The following is a 13,343-nucleotide window of genomic DNA, read 5'->3' as shown; positions in this document are numbered from 1 at the left end:
TTTATAGACCATGTTTTCCTTGGCGACAACGCTGGGTTGCTTCACAGCACTGGTCCTCTTCCACTGCCCTAGTGGAACGATGACCAGGCGGCACTGTGTGGCAAGGCACGATGCTGATTAGTATCCAGAAAAACAGTTCTGAACGCCATGTAGCTTTCTAAACTCTTACTTTACACAAATATGCTGGTAGCTACTGACTCTAAGTTTTGGCAGTGATTTTGCTGGTAAACATATTTGCAGGCCAGAAATTCTACAATGTAAAGTAGAGTATTGCCCCTTTCCCCAGCCAAAAAAAAAAAGAATGAAATGCATGGCTGTATCGGCCCTTGCCCCTCAAATGGGTTTTGGCATGCTTTAAGAGAAATAAAATATAAATTCATTCTCAAAGAATTTAGGATGCTCTTCCAGAAAGAGACAAGTCAGCTTCCCACATCAAACAGAGGGGAGTCTTTCACATATTTAGTCCATCTTCTATATTTACAGAATTTTCACATTGCTTTGTTTTCTTGGTTCACAACAATTCAATAATTCTTTTCTTTAAAGCTGTCTAAGAAATCTGTTTCGCTGATCCTATGGGCAGTGTTCTAGAGAGCACTTACACCGAAGGTTTATTTTCACACAGATTGTCTAGCCCCTAATTCAGAGAGGTCTTCTGTGTATGTACATTGGAGTAATTTAAGCTCAACTATTTTCAAGTCAACAAATATTGACATTTGCCTGTTACACTCCGGGCATTGTTCCTTTTTCTACACCTTCTTTCTTGCTTTCTATAAATTAGGCTAATCCACTATTAGCACAGATACGATAATAAAAAATATTATTACAATATTAATTTTTCAAAAGCAAAATAAGAAAAACACATTTTGAATGATGGGAGGTTTAGACAATAAGTAGAAACTCTGGGTTTGTCTTCTTCTTATTTTTTGTGCCTAGGTCTTGCCTGTAAAACGTTCACAACTGGAATTGATACAAGTCAGTTACCTAAGAAAATCTGTTGGACAAAATAGCCACTAAAACTCTGAAGAATCTGTCTTTCCTGCTCATTTTTCAGTCATAGTCTATCATATTTAAATCAGCAAATTTATAGTGGAACTGATTAAAGGGCTGTTGTATTGGTCAGGCTTCTGTGTAAACACAGTTATGTAAGAAGTATTTGAGGGCAGAAATTGTTGCAAGGCACAAGCTATTGTCACAACTAACCTTTTTACAGTGCAAGGATGAATAAACTCACAACTTTAAAATGTTGTGCCCCATTGTCTATTAATTTTTCCATTTTTAATGTAAACTTATTCATACTGGAAAAATATATATTACAAATCACATTATATGTGTACATTCACAAATACCTTATTGAGACCTCTATTGGAAATATCTAGAAATACTATGTAGGCATTTTTAAGCTTCATGTTATAAGTATACGGTTAAATACACATCATGATGACTATTTTTGTAAAATGACAATAGTAAATTATTCAAATGTGTTTGAAATCTGTATGTATACCCTGATTAAGAATCTAATAACTACATATTAAAGTTTTAAATTATTAGAATGTTATGTTTCACAACATTTAATGAACCTAAAGAATTTAGAACACTGACCTTATAAAACATAATTATAGAATGCAGGTAGTTTTTCCATGGAATCAAGGCTTTCTGTTTTATTCAATGAAATTTCATGTTTTCTTAGCTTACAAAATAATAGCAACATCAATTTAACTTTTATAAACCTAAGCGCCCTTACATAATAGAAATTAGACTATTTTCCACTGTAGAACAAATTTTGTGATGTAAAAACATATCATTTAGTGAAGTATTTCCACAAAGTCTTAGCAATCTACTTATTTAAATATGAAATAACTAAATATAAAAACATCTAGTAATTTTGATCTTATGCTGACATCCTTTTGAACTTATGCTGGCATCCTTTTTGCATATCTGTAATATATTAGTAATAAATTGCTAATATATAATTTAAAATAGTTTCCAACTGCTGAGGAGCACTTACAGATGAAAGCCTTCTTTCATGTATAAAAATTATGGGAGTCCCAGATGTGAAAACTTCCATCTATTTTTGGTTATGGACACACCCCAAGTTCTCCTCAGGTCATGGTAAACATAATGCACAGAGATCCTAATGGCCAGTCGAGGAGTGCCTGCGTTCAGGAGCACTGAGTAGATGGTGGCTGCCAGAACATTCTACAAGGTTGAAGTGAGCACTTCAGTCTGCAGATGAGGTTGATGATAGACATCAATTAGGAAATTGATGTCAATTAAAAAATTCCTTTTGCATGAAAAATTCATCTTCAATTTATAGGATTAATTATTATTCCTGTGCCTTTTTATTTCCTGAAAGTCACACTTCAATGTTAAGAAGAAAGTTTACAAAACCAAAAATGGCTGACAGCAGGCAAATAAGAACCATTAGTTAACTGATCCAAAAAAAAAATGAGTGGAAGTGGACAGAGAAGAAAATTGGCAATAAACTGATTATAAGTTTCTCTGTCCCTTCCTCCCTTTTTTTTCTAACCTGCGTATTATTTTATTTTTTAACAAAACAAATTTTCCTGGGAAAACTAGAAGGTTTTTCTTCTGAAACATTAACAAATAACTTCTGTGACTATGTCATTTTAGCTTTCAACTCTTGGTGAAGCTAAAGGCAGTGGCAGATTAAGGCAGGTCTCCTGCAACTGCCAGTCACTTTTCCCTGCTCAAGGAGCCTCCCACCTCGTCTATGGGCAAGCCTCACCTGGCAGGAAGCCAAGGGAGGGCTGTGGGTCATTACCCACCACTGTCCTCCACACACATCCACAAGTGTACACATGCACATGTGCACACCCACCCCTACAGTTACACATCTATACTCACATGCATGATACACACATGCACATATGCAAGCACACATGTGCACATGCACACACCACCCCTTACATGCACATACCTACACTCACAGGTACACACAGATGCAGACATGCACACCTACCCACATCCATGCATTCATCCACACATCCATGCATATGCGTACACAGGCACACACTCCTACAACCACACACTCACATGCACATATGCATAGATGCATACACACACCCACATACATCCACACATCCACATCTATGTCCACACACACACACACACACACTATTAAGATTGAAAAAGTGAATTTGGAGGTAGCAGCTACTAATAAGCATTGCAGTGAGCTAACTCGGGACAGATACCACTGGAAATCACGATGGTGGGTGTCAGGAACTCAGGGGAAGCAGCTGTAGGGGGTTCCAGGCCTTTAGGATGTTTAGATTGCATTGCGTCTTAGCCTTTTTTTTAACCTACCTTGCATCATTCTGTCTCATCAATCATAATTTAAATATTTGTTTTCTCTACATCTCTTTGATCTTTTCTGTAAATTGAGGTCTTCGACAGAATTTTATATAAAAAGAATGCTGACAGCGGCATTCAAATTTAAAAAAATTTTCTGATTAACACATTTCTCTTTTGTGGCTGAACCACTCATAGGAGGATTGTTCACTAGTCTTTTGCTTTCAACAACTCTTAAGATCATTTGTGGATTGTGTAACTGGAGAATTGTGTTTGGGCGGGTTTGGGCTTCCTGGCCACAAGGCATCTTCTCTCCCATCTTGCAGTTAGCTGACCGTCTCTGCGCTGGCTGATCCGCAGGCCTGGTGGTCTGAGAGGCACCTTGCTCTCTTAGTTATAGTACTTCTTTTGGCATCTGTTACGAGAAAGTGTTCAGAAGGACCCATGTTTTTTCCCAAGAAAAGAAATCAGGAACCTGGTGTATTTTGCCTGGTGCTTTAGATAAACTAATCCAAATCAGGTGAGTTGTCTGTTGTTTACAGTTGAATGTCAGACAGCGAAAGCTGATACATAGATCCAATAATTCTGTTATCCCACATTGTACATAGACTCCGACTTTCTGTCTAAGTCGTTAAGTTTCAAGGGAAAGCAAAGATGAGAAGCTAGTTCATTCTTACGCTTTCCTGTTTTGTTTTGGGTTTTTTGCGCACCATTCAATAACCTTGTCCCTCCTGGTTGTGCTCTGCAGGTGGTGGCCCGTGCTCTGCAGGTGGTGGCCCATCCTCTGCCATATAAATCCTCCAGCCTAGACTTCGCATTTTTGTAAGGGATAGTTTTGAAATTTTAGCAATTAATTGCTTTTGGGCAATGCCTAGATTCCGCTGTGAATTGAGTCTGTGCACAAATTGTAAAACATGCTCTGGACTCACTCGTCTCTGTTGAAAGGAAATGGCAGCTCCTTGCCATACGAGGAAAGGGTAAGTCACAAGAAGTGATTTTGCTCTCGTTTCTTCTGTGACGTACATTTCTTTGAAAAACATTTTAGTTTTGCTATTTGACACCCCAGAAGGGAAACCATCAGTCATGCTAAAATTTATTGTTAATCCTAGCAAAGGGGAAATGATAGTGGAAAGTATTAGAGAGGTATAATTTTTATTTTTTGAGACTTTGTACAAATAGTAAAACATGCCTTTCCCCATATCTGTTCAGACTTATCTACAAAAACCCAAGCAGCCAAATGGACTATAACCCAGGTGTCATTTATTTTCTTAAGATATAATTTAATATAACAAGACAGAATCAGCCAAAGTTTCACTACCAGGAAAAAAAAAATGACATGGTGATGAATAGTGTGATTTGCATTTAACTTTTTAATTTAGAAAGGCTAAATGAAAAGAAACAATGCTAAATAAAATATATTTTAATCTACCAAGTGAATGAATGCTTTCTAGCTTGTTTTCTAAACTGCTCAGGAGAGTGGAGGAACTGCAGGCATCCTCCTCTATGCTGGATTAAATGTTCTGTAGGACCGTCCAAGGTTAAGTCTCTTCTTTATTTAAACTGCAACACATTTCCTATCTGTCATACTTGGTTCTATTACTGTGTGTATATTTTTAATATAACAAACATTTTCCTTTATCTTTTTCTTATTTAGTTTAATATACTTTTTAAACAAGCGAACCTCAGAGAATTATGATTCCCAATTACATATGTAAAAATACTTTCATAGTCTATGAAGATCTATAAAATATAAAATGTTGCCATTATATGCACAGCATATCTTATAATTCTGATTTCACGTGCATGAGCAGCATCATGTGAAAAACCCTAATTATGTTATTTAGCTCACATATTCAAAATAAGTACTTTAACCTGGCAATATTTGCATAGTCCGAGCAGATTTTTTCCCCTCTTGGACATCTTTAGTTTTAAGGCAAAATATGTATGAAAAAAGTTCTATTTATGAATTACAGTGAGGCATTAATATGTTTTCTCACCCAAGAAGTCAGATACCTTTACATGATTTTTTAAATGTAAAGATAAAATTTGATTATTTGACAATTTAGTGCTATCACCAATTTATAAAAAGTAACTAAAAATAGCAAATTTATACCATTAATTTTTTTGATGAATATGTACAAATGAAGTTTCTTTTCTTTCTCAAATCAGTTGCCCAAATGATAGATCCAATGTTTTTCCAGCTATTTACTTTCAGCTCACAGACATGGCCACCTTTTGCTCCACAGAAAGGTCTTATTTTCCATTTCGAGGTAAATTGATGCACAATTAGCATGCTCATCAATTATACCAGCGGCAGAAATGCATATAAACCAAGAGAAAGTAGCTCTCAAGATTAAGAAAATAACCTAGCTACAGCCTCATTTTAAAGCTTGAAAAATGGAAATGTATTTGCCTTTCAAATGGACACATTTTCAGGGAATTGAATTAAAGTAATCATCTTTGATAACTAAGTCTATTAAACGTGTATGTATTTTCAACCATTCTAAATCTTTTTAAAAATGTATTTCATGCAAAATGCATCAGATGTTAACAACTTTTTCTCTCTGTATTCGTTTAGAAATTAAAGATGCATACATCCAAGATGAAATCAAAAGTCAGTTTTAAGGTGTAAATTATGTAAGCCAGGTATATAAATTTAATTTTTGCCAAAATTGTGTTTTTACACAAATCCTTTTGAAACAGAGCCTTCTGTGAATGTTAGTCAATACAAAGTTTATAGCGGTGGTAGATTATTAGCGTGACATGGTATAGCATCTGAGAAAATAAAATATTTCACTGTCAACCTTCATATTCCTAACAAAAAATGCTGGTGCAACATAGACATTTTGAAATTTGTATGGAACCCCAGTGCTACGGTGATGAAGAAAGCTCCTTTTTAATTTTAGTTTTTTAAATATTATTCTGACCAAAAATTAGAACCAGATCATTTTATGATGATTTTAGACACTCAGCATCAATTGTTCAATTGTACCAAATAACTTTTCATATTACCTCCTGTTTATCTTTTGCTTTTCATAGCAACTGAGCACATCACTGTGTTTTCCCTTTTTCCCTGAAGAAGTAAATTTGTCTTTTTGGTTTCATGAAAAAAGCAGGCATCTCTGGTGGCTTATATTTAGTTACAATTTATAAAGGCAGAACTGCAAGTCAAACCCGGGACGCTTCTTTTTTTCTGTTGTGTGTTTGCGTGCTGACGGGGACTGGCTTTTCTTCTTATTGTTGTAGTTTGAAATTGAAACGCTGCACTGCTGAGAAAATACCATGAAAATATAACCCACTGCATTCCAGGAAAATAAATAAGCAAGGCCACCCAAATTTTCAATTAGTGCTCCTGCAGAATGCAGGAAATGGCAAGAGATCCATCCAAGGCACCCTAGGCAGGGTCGTGGGTAGGGAGCAGGGACGAAGGCTGGGAGGGGACACAGGCACAGTGTGAAGATGGCCCGTCTCCAAGGAAAACTGCATGCTAATAGTCTGAGCTGGCTTCCTGGATCAGCCTGGCCGGGCTGTATGTTCTGACCAAGGGTACGGCTGTGCTTCAGGGCAGGATGCTGAGTGGCGAAGTGACACTTGAGAGTTCCAGTGGCATTTCCCATCTTATACGATAAGCTTGATCAGCGTTCCCTATAACCCCCCTCCCCATGGGAAACATCAACCACCTGAAACACCGGTATTCTGGTCAGTTGGAGAAAAGGATTAAAAGCTTTTGATTTAAAGTGTCAGGCCTAAGAATCAATGTTTCCCAAGCGGTGTGTATGCCTTGCTAACATGCCCTAGCTGACCGGGGAAGCCACTGGCCATCAGGCAGACAGGAACAGGGGTGTCTTCCCTCCCAGAGTGAGTGTCAGGAAAGAAGCCAGGTCTTCCAGGGGGCTGACAAGGCAGGGTGCCCAGGCTCCTTCCCTCAGTTGTGTTTCTCTGAAATGTTCAAATCACTGGTGTGACCGGAGCTCTTGAAAGCCGAAAACGGGAAGATGAAAACAAAGGATTCTTCAGGGAACATGTATACAGACTCCTGCTTCGCCTCACTTGCTTTCTGTTTCACTTCTCAGATCACAGCGTTTGCAGCTTTCTAGCCCATCAGGGTGAACTTAAGGCAGGAAGGGAATACAAGGTTGGGTTTTTGGGCAGCACGGTGGCATCCCAGCTTATAAAACAGACGGCCACGATTCTTTGGGATACCTTTTATCTCTTCTAAGCCTAAATCTTTTTTACCTCTAAAACCAGACTAAATTTTTTGATCTCCTTTATGCTGCATGGGCAAACAGGAAGTAAATGTACACATTGTATTTATTCTTACAACCAAGAAATGAACTGATTGGGTAGCTAGTGCGGACCACAGTTGCAAAGGAAGGAAACTCACCAGCAGTCTCTCTAAGCTGTGATTATGTGGGCAGGAAGAATGGCCTGGGTAAAGAGAAGATGAATAGCCATCGCTCCAGCCAAACAGCAAATATGAAATTCAAATGATGCTTTATAATTATTCAAAGAGCAATTCTGTGTATTTGTGGAAATCATGGGAGAGATATTTTAAAAATTCTCATCACTTCACAAAGGTAGAATGAATGGGAACCAAAGCACTGACTGTATATTTCTTCTTAGCCAGCTTCTTCCAGTGGAGGACATTTTCTTGGCAAATGGAGTATTTTGTTCGAGTAAAAAAGCTATCATTTCCTTTTCACAGTAAAATCAGGAATTTCATTTTTGTACAACACTGCAGCATTTCCTGCCATTGAATTCTAGTGGATTGGGAGTGTGTTCTTTACCTAGTTTTCCAATACAAAGCAAGGAACCGAGAAAAAAAGTCTCTTTCCATTTGCAATAGTTTCAAAATGTACATGGTTCTAGATTTTGTAAGTTAAGGAATCCAGCCACAGTGAAATCGAGAACTGTGACCCGCTGTCATCTGCTGTCCATCCCAGGGCAGCTCTGGAGGAATGACCTGCAGAGCGTGGGCAGCTGCGACCTGCCAGCCTTCCCCTGTGGTCCTCAGATGCCGCTGTCTGTCTGCTTCTCTTCTTGTCTTCTGTCTTTTCACCACCAGACCCATAGCTCTCAACGTTTGTTAGCATCTTCTATCCATCGAAGCGGCTTCCAGAAAATTATCTAATCAGTTCACAGCAATGTAAGTTATTCGTAGGGTTTAACTTATTTATTCAGCAAATGTGCAAATGTTTCCAAGCACCCTGCTTGTTGAGGTCTCTGAGAAATATAGAAATGATGCTGGCACTTGCTAAAATACCAAAATACATCACCACTCTGCAAGGCTTTGGGCTCAGTGTCAGAGCTGGAAGGGACCTTGACACCACATATACCAAACCTCTGATTTCATAGATGAGAAAGTTAAGGCCTAGAACCAGTCAATGACATGAGTGTATTTCCACTAAAACTCAACGGAGACCTGCTGGTCTCTCTGGTGCTCTCTCTGGATTGCTTCAGCATCCAAATCTTTCTCACATGTTGTGGTAGATGAAATTGCTGTTAAAATATTCACTGACCGTCTGACAGGCTTCTCCCACTGAGGGAAGTGATACACTCTCAGCCAACTAACGTCAGCCTTGGCCGTGACTTGCTTTGACAGTGGAATGAGAGCAGAAGTGAATGTCCTGTGCCATGGCATGACAGAAGTTATCTGCCTTTTTTTTTTTTAATTTTATTTTTTTTTAATTGTACTTTAGGTTCTGGGGTACATGTGCAGATCATGCAGCATTGTTGCATAGGTACACACATGGCAATGTGGTTTGCTGCCTCCATCCCTGCTTCACCTACATCTGGCATTTCTCCGCATGTTATCCCTCCCCGACCTCCCCAGCCCCCTGCTGTCCCTCTTTTGTGCCCCCCGCCAACAGACCACAGTGGGTGTTGCTCCCCTCCCTGTGTCCATGTGTTCTCATTGTTCATCACGTGCCTGTGAGTGAGAACACGCAGTGTTTGATTTTCTGTTCTTGTGTCAGTTTGCTGAGAATGATCGTTTCCAGATTCATCCATGTCCCTACAAAGGACACAAACTCATTTTTTATGGCTACATAGTATTCCATGGTATATATGTGCCACATTTTCCTTGTCCAGTCTATCGTCATCATCACTGATTATTAGAGAAATGCAAATCAAAACCACATTGAGATACCACCTCACGCTGGTTAGAATGGCAATCATTAAAACAATCTGCCTTTGTTTTTTTTTCTTCCAAGACGCCTGCATGAATCTGGATAAAGCCTGCTTCTTCAGCTACAGCTAACATGGACGTAATAGGAGTGAGAGCCACCTCTGTTGCATGACGCCCCAGGGATTTTGGAGCTGCTTGTGACTGCAGCCTGACACAGCCTCAGCAGACTGATACATTGCCGTATCTCCAAACAGAGCAGGTATTGTTCCATCTCGTACAGTTTAACCTTAATTAGGACCCTCATGTGCACTGTGATCCTAACTTGGGTTCATGGATGGGAGACGCCTATGTACTGTGCTCCAGGGCTCCACGGATGGTCTGGTCTCTTCAGAGGCTGGACGTGGGCAGAGAGGGGAGAGTCCTGGAAAGCCCTGGACTCCACTGTCCTGGAGTTGGGAGGTCCACTCACAGCTTGAGGGCTTTCATTTGAAATTCAGGGCCCCAACTTAGCTGCCCTGGTGGGAGAGATTCTCCAAAAAAAAAAAAGAAGAAGATATGCCTTTTTTCTTTCAAATAGCCCCAACCTGAGCCATGTGTTCCTAAAGAAAAAATCAGAAAAAATAGCCATGACATAGGCTAGAAGGGAATGCATTTATAGGAAAGCGGGCTCAGGGCGTACAGAGCTTACGGGTTCCAGAGGCTTCTTGGAAGCAGCTTTTCTACTGGACTTTGAAGAATGAGTAAGAATTTGACATTCAGAGATGGCAGGAAACGACCATTTGTGGTAAAGGCTCTTTGTGATCAGAGACATCAGAACAGAAAGGCCTGGAATGTTTCAGAAAGTTGGTAGTGCAGTTTTTATGACTTTTCCAGGAACATGTTCCTCTTGACAGAAGAAAAAGCCTTAACTGAAAGAATTTAATTGCTAACTATACAATTATGTTTACTAGGGTAGGCCAAGTATTTTTTTTTTCGTTTTTGTTTTATGAAGGAGGGGAGGTTGCTCTCAATCACCGCACATGTGTCTAGCTAGTCTTTGGCTTATAGCATTTTGGCTTATAGCGTTTCACTGATATTTTGGCACTAATCATGTATGAGGATCACTCATCCGCTTTTATCTGTGCCCTGTATGCTGGACATGGAGCTACTCAAGGGCAGGGTGAGTGTCTTGCTGAACTGTTATCCTGAAGCTGAACTGAGAATGCATCAAATGCTTATTGAGGAATAAATCAATAAATATGGTCAGCTTGCCTCAATCTTAAAATCTATGCCCATTTTCTGAAGTGAAGGAATTATATGCCTGTCTTCAACATGTGGAAAAATCAGAATCATCATGATTCACCCAACACATGTAATGGCCTATCCTGAACAGGGAGTCAAATATTTTCCTTTAGAAGAGGGTTCACAGCTGTGCTGTGCATCTTCCTGTTTTATTCGTGACTGTGGGTGCCTTTGCAAATCCATCTGTGACTAAATTCACAAAAATTTAGTCACAAAAAAAAGAGAAGCATCAATATGTAATTGTCCTTTGAAATTGATTTGCAAACTATTGTTTATTTCAGCTCAGTGTTTTAAAATGATATTCACAATAATGTGAATGTGTCTTCCTGCCCCAGCTCATTCTGCGGTCCATGCATATTTCTAAATCATACAGCTGAGCTATAATCCTCAGAAGCCAGGGACAGCTGTCCATGGAAGGACGTACTCTTCTGGAAGGACGTACTCTTCTGGAAGGATCTCTCCACTGGACAACTTACAGCTGGTGGGAATTACCTGCGCCATGATAATATGGAAAAACCCACACCAGTCAGGATGCGATGACTGTCTAGTTGAATATAATTTTTTAAAAGAGGTAATTAATTTATTAGCACGAAATGGCCAGAATGATTTATAGAAATAAAATAGATACTGCATACAAATAAGTATCTATTGTTAATGTCGTCAGTGTAGACATGCATAAACAGATGGAAAATGGGCTCTGGATCCAACAGGCTGGTGCTTAGATCCTAGTTCTGCCCATATTGCCTTGGGAAAATTAACCACTCTGTTTCAATTTTTTAAATGTGCTTGATGGAGATAATGTTTCTATTTGTCTGCATCTTGATGCATGGCACAAGTAGGTATTCCATAAATATTTGTTTCCTTTTCTTTTTCCATTATAGATAAGTATTTGTTATATGCTATAAGAAATTATTACTCATGATGACTACTTGATTATTTTTGATGGACTTGATTTTTTATTTTTGATGATATTTTAAATTATTCCATAATCAGTTGCCTTTGATCATGACTGTATTTGGTAAATACAAAATACTTACCGTTCCTTCTGTGAGCAGTGCCATCAGTGCAGTGCTAATGTTCACCGGCATGGTGCTTGCCCAGGGCTTTCCGCTTTCCTTCCCAGCCCTTAAATCTCCTCCCTCCCACCATCCTCCTGATGAAATACATTCCCAAACCGTAGCCTGTTTAGAGGTTGTGGCACATGGCCATCTTCAATATAGCAGTCCACTCTGAATTTAAATTTGTCAACATTTTCCTTAGAGGGAATGAGAAGGAAAATGAATTTAATTTAGTATAAAAAATAAACATTTCTGGGCACTGGAAACGTCTGTGGTGTTTTAAGAGCTGTTATCATTAATCAGTCAAGCATGTTTACCCAGACCCAGGATTGCTTATGAAACTGAACCACATACCCGGAGCCCTTCAATGAGAGATGGCCACCAAAAGCTGAGGCAGAGAGTGCGAGTTCCCGGTCATCATCACAGGCCCCAGCTGCTCACAGGGGTGGCGTGTGTCAGAGCTGTTCCTCATGGCTGAAAGGAGGTGACACAAAGCAGTGGTTGGAAGTATTGCAAAGCACCACGTGTACTATTGTTACCTTGTGGCTCTCCGGTTTTGGCCAAAGTATTTTCTTGTGGTTACACTTTTAATAGTTTATCCTGTTACAGTTTTCAAAGGCAACATCATCTGCATGAATTCTTTTCATGCCAGTTGTAAAACAGCCATGATAATTATTATCATTAAGTAATTCTCACCACGTGAAAGGAAGCATGGCATCTGCCTTGCGGGGAAGGTTATTTAGGAGCTGACAAAGCCAGGATGCAGGCGGGCAGCACTTGCAGTCCACACTGAAATGAGCTGAGTCCCAGTTGGGGAGAGCTGGTGCGCGTGCCACTTGAGTGTGTACCTCCACTGCCCACAAGACACTTCCTTTAGAAACAAAGCAAAAAGGAAGCCCAATATATAAAATGTGAAACCAATTCATTTATTCAATACATGTGTATTTAGCTCTAATTATGTGCTTGGCACAGGTCTAGGCTCTAGTGAGGAAACAAGGCAACACTCGCTCCTCCAGTCCAGGTAGGACAGGCATTCCACAACGAGAGAGCAATAATGATGAGCACATGCATATTTAACATAATGCCCAATGGAGCAGCATTCCACTGAGAAAGCAGAGAACAAGGGGAGGAGATACAGGCTGACCGGCGGGTAGGGGGCCTATTTCACGTGGGGTCACAGGACACGCCTGAGGGAGATGATGTTTGGGAAGAGACCTAATCTGAGGGAGGTGATGTTTGGGAAGAGACCTAATCGAGGAAGATGACATTTGCGAAGAGACCTAATGAAGTAAGTTGTGAGAATTTAGGGGAGGAGGGAAGGGTTCTGAGTGGAAAGGACCAGCAAGTGCAGAGGTCCTGAGGCATACACGAGCATGATCCAGGACGAGCAAAGTGGTCCTCCAGGCAACCACAGAAAGAGAGGGCAAGAGCAGTGGGGCGGAGGTTGATGAGCTCTGCAGGAAGCAGGTCAGGGCAGGCCCCACGGGCTGCGCAGTGAGGAGTTTGGGTGGAATTCTGGGATTGTGGTGGGTAAGAGAGAGGATGATATGATTTGCGTATATAGAGAT

The 13,343-nt window shown here is 39.9% G+C and overlaps 1 long non-coding RNA gene across 1 annotated transcript; it reads left to right on the top strand.

Annotated features, from left to right (window-relative positions):
* Positions 1-9,525: 9,525 nt before the first annotated feature.
* LOC119469297 lies at positions 9,526-12,041 on the top strand. Its single transcript, XR_005198099.1, has 2 exons — positions 9,526-9,695; positions 11,053-12,041. It is a non-coding gene; the product is annotated as an uncharacterized LOC119469297 (long non-coding RNA).
* The last annotated feature ends 1,302 nt before the right edge of the window (positions 12,042-13,343 follow it).

Source organism: Cebus imitator, unplaced genomic scaffold (assembly GCF_001604975.1).
Source record: "Cebus imitator isolate Cc_AM_T3 unplaced genomic scaffold, Cebus_imitator-1.0 Scaffold623, whole genome shotgun sequence".
NCBI classification, from domain to species: domain Eukaryota; kingdom Metazoa; phylum Chordata; class Mammalia; order Primates; family Cebidae; genus Cebus; species Cebus imitator.
Note: the sequence above shows the minus strand (reverse complement) of the source record. Positions and strands in the feature narration are given on the sequence as shown.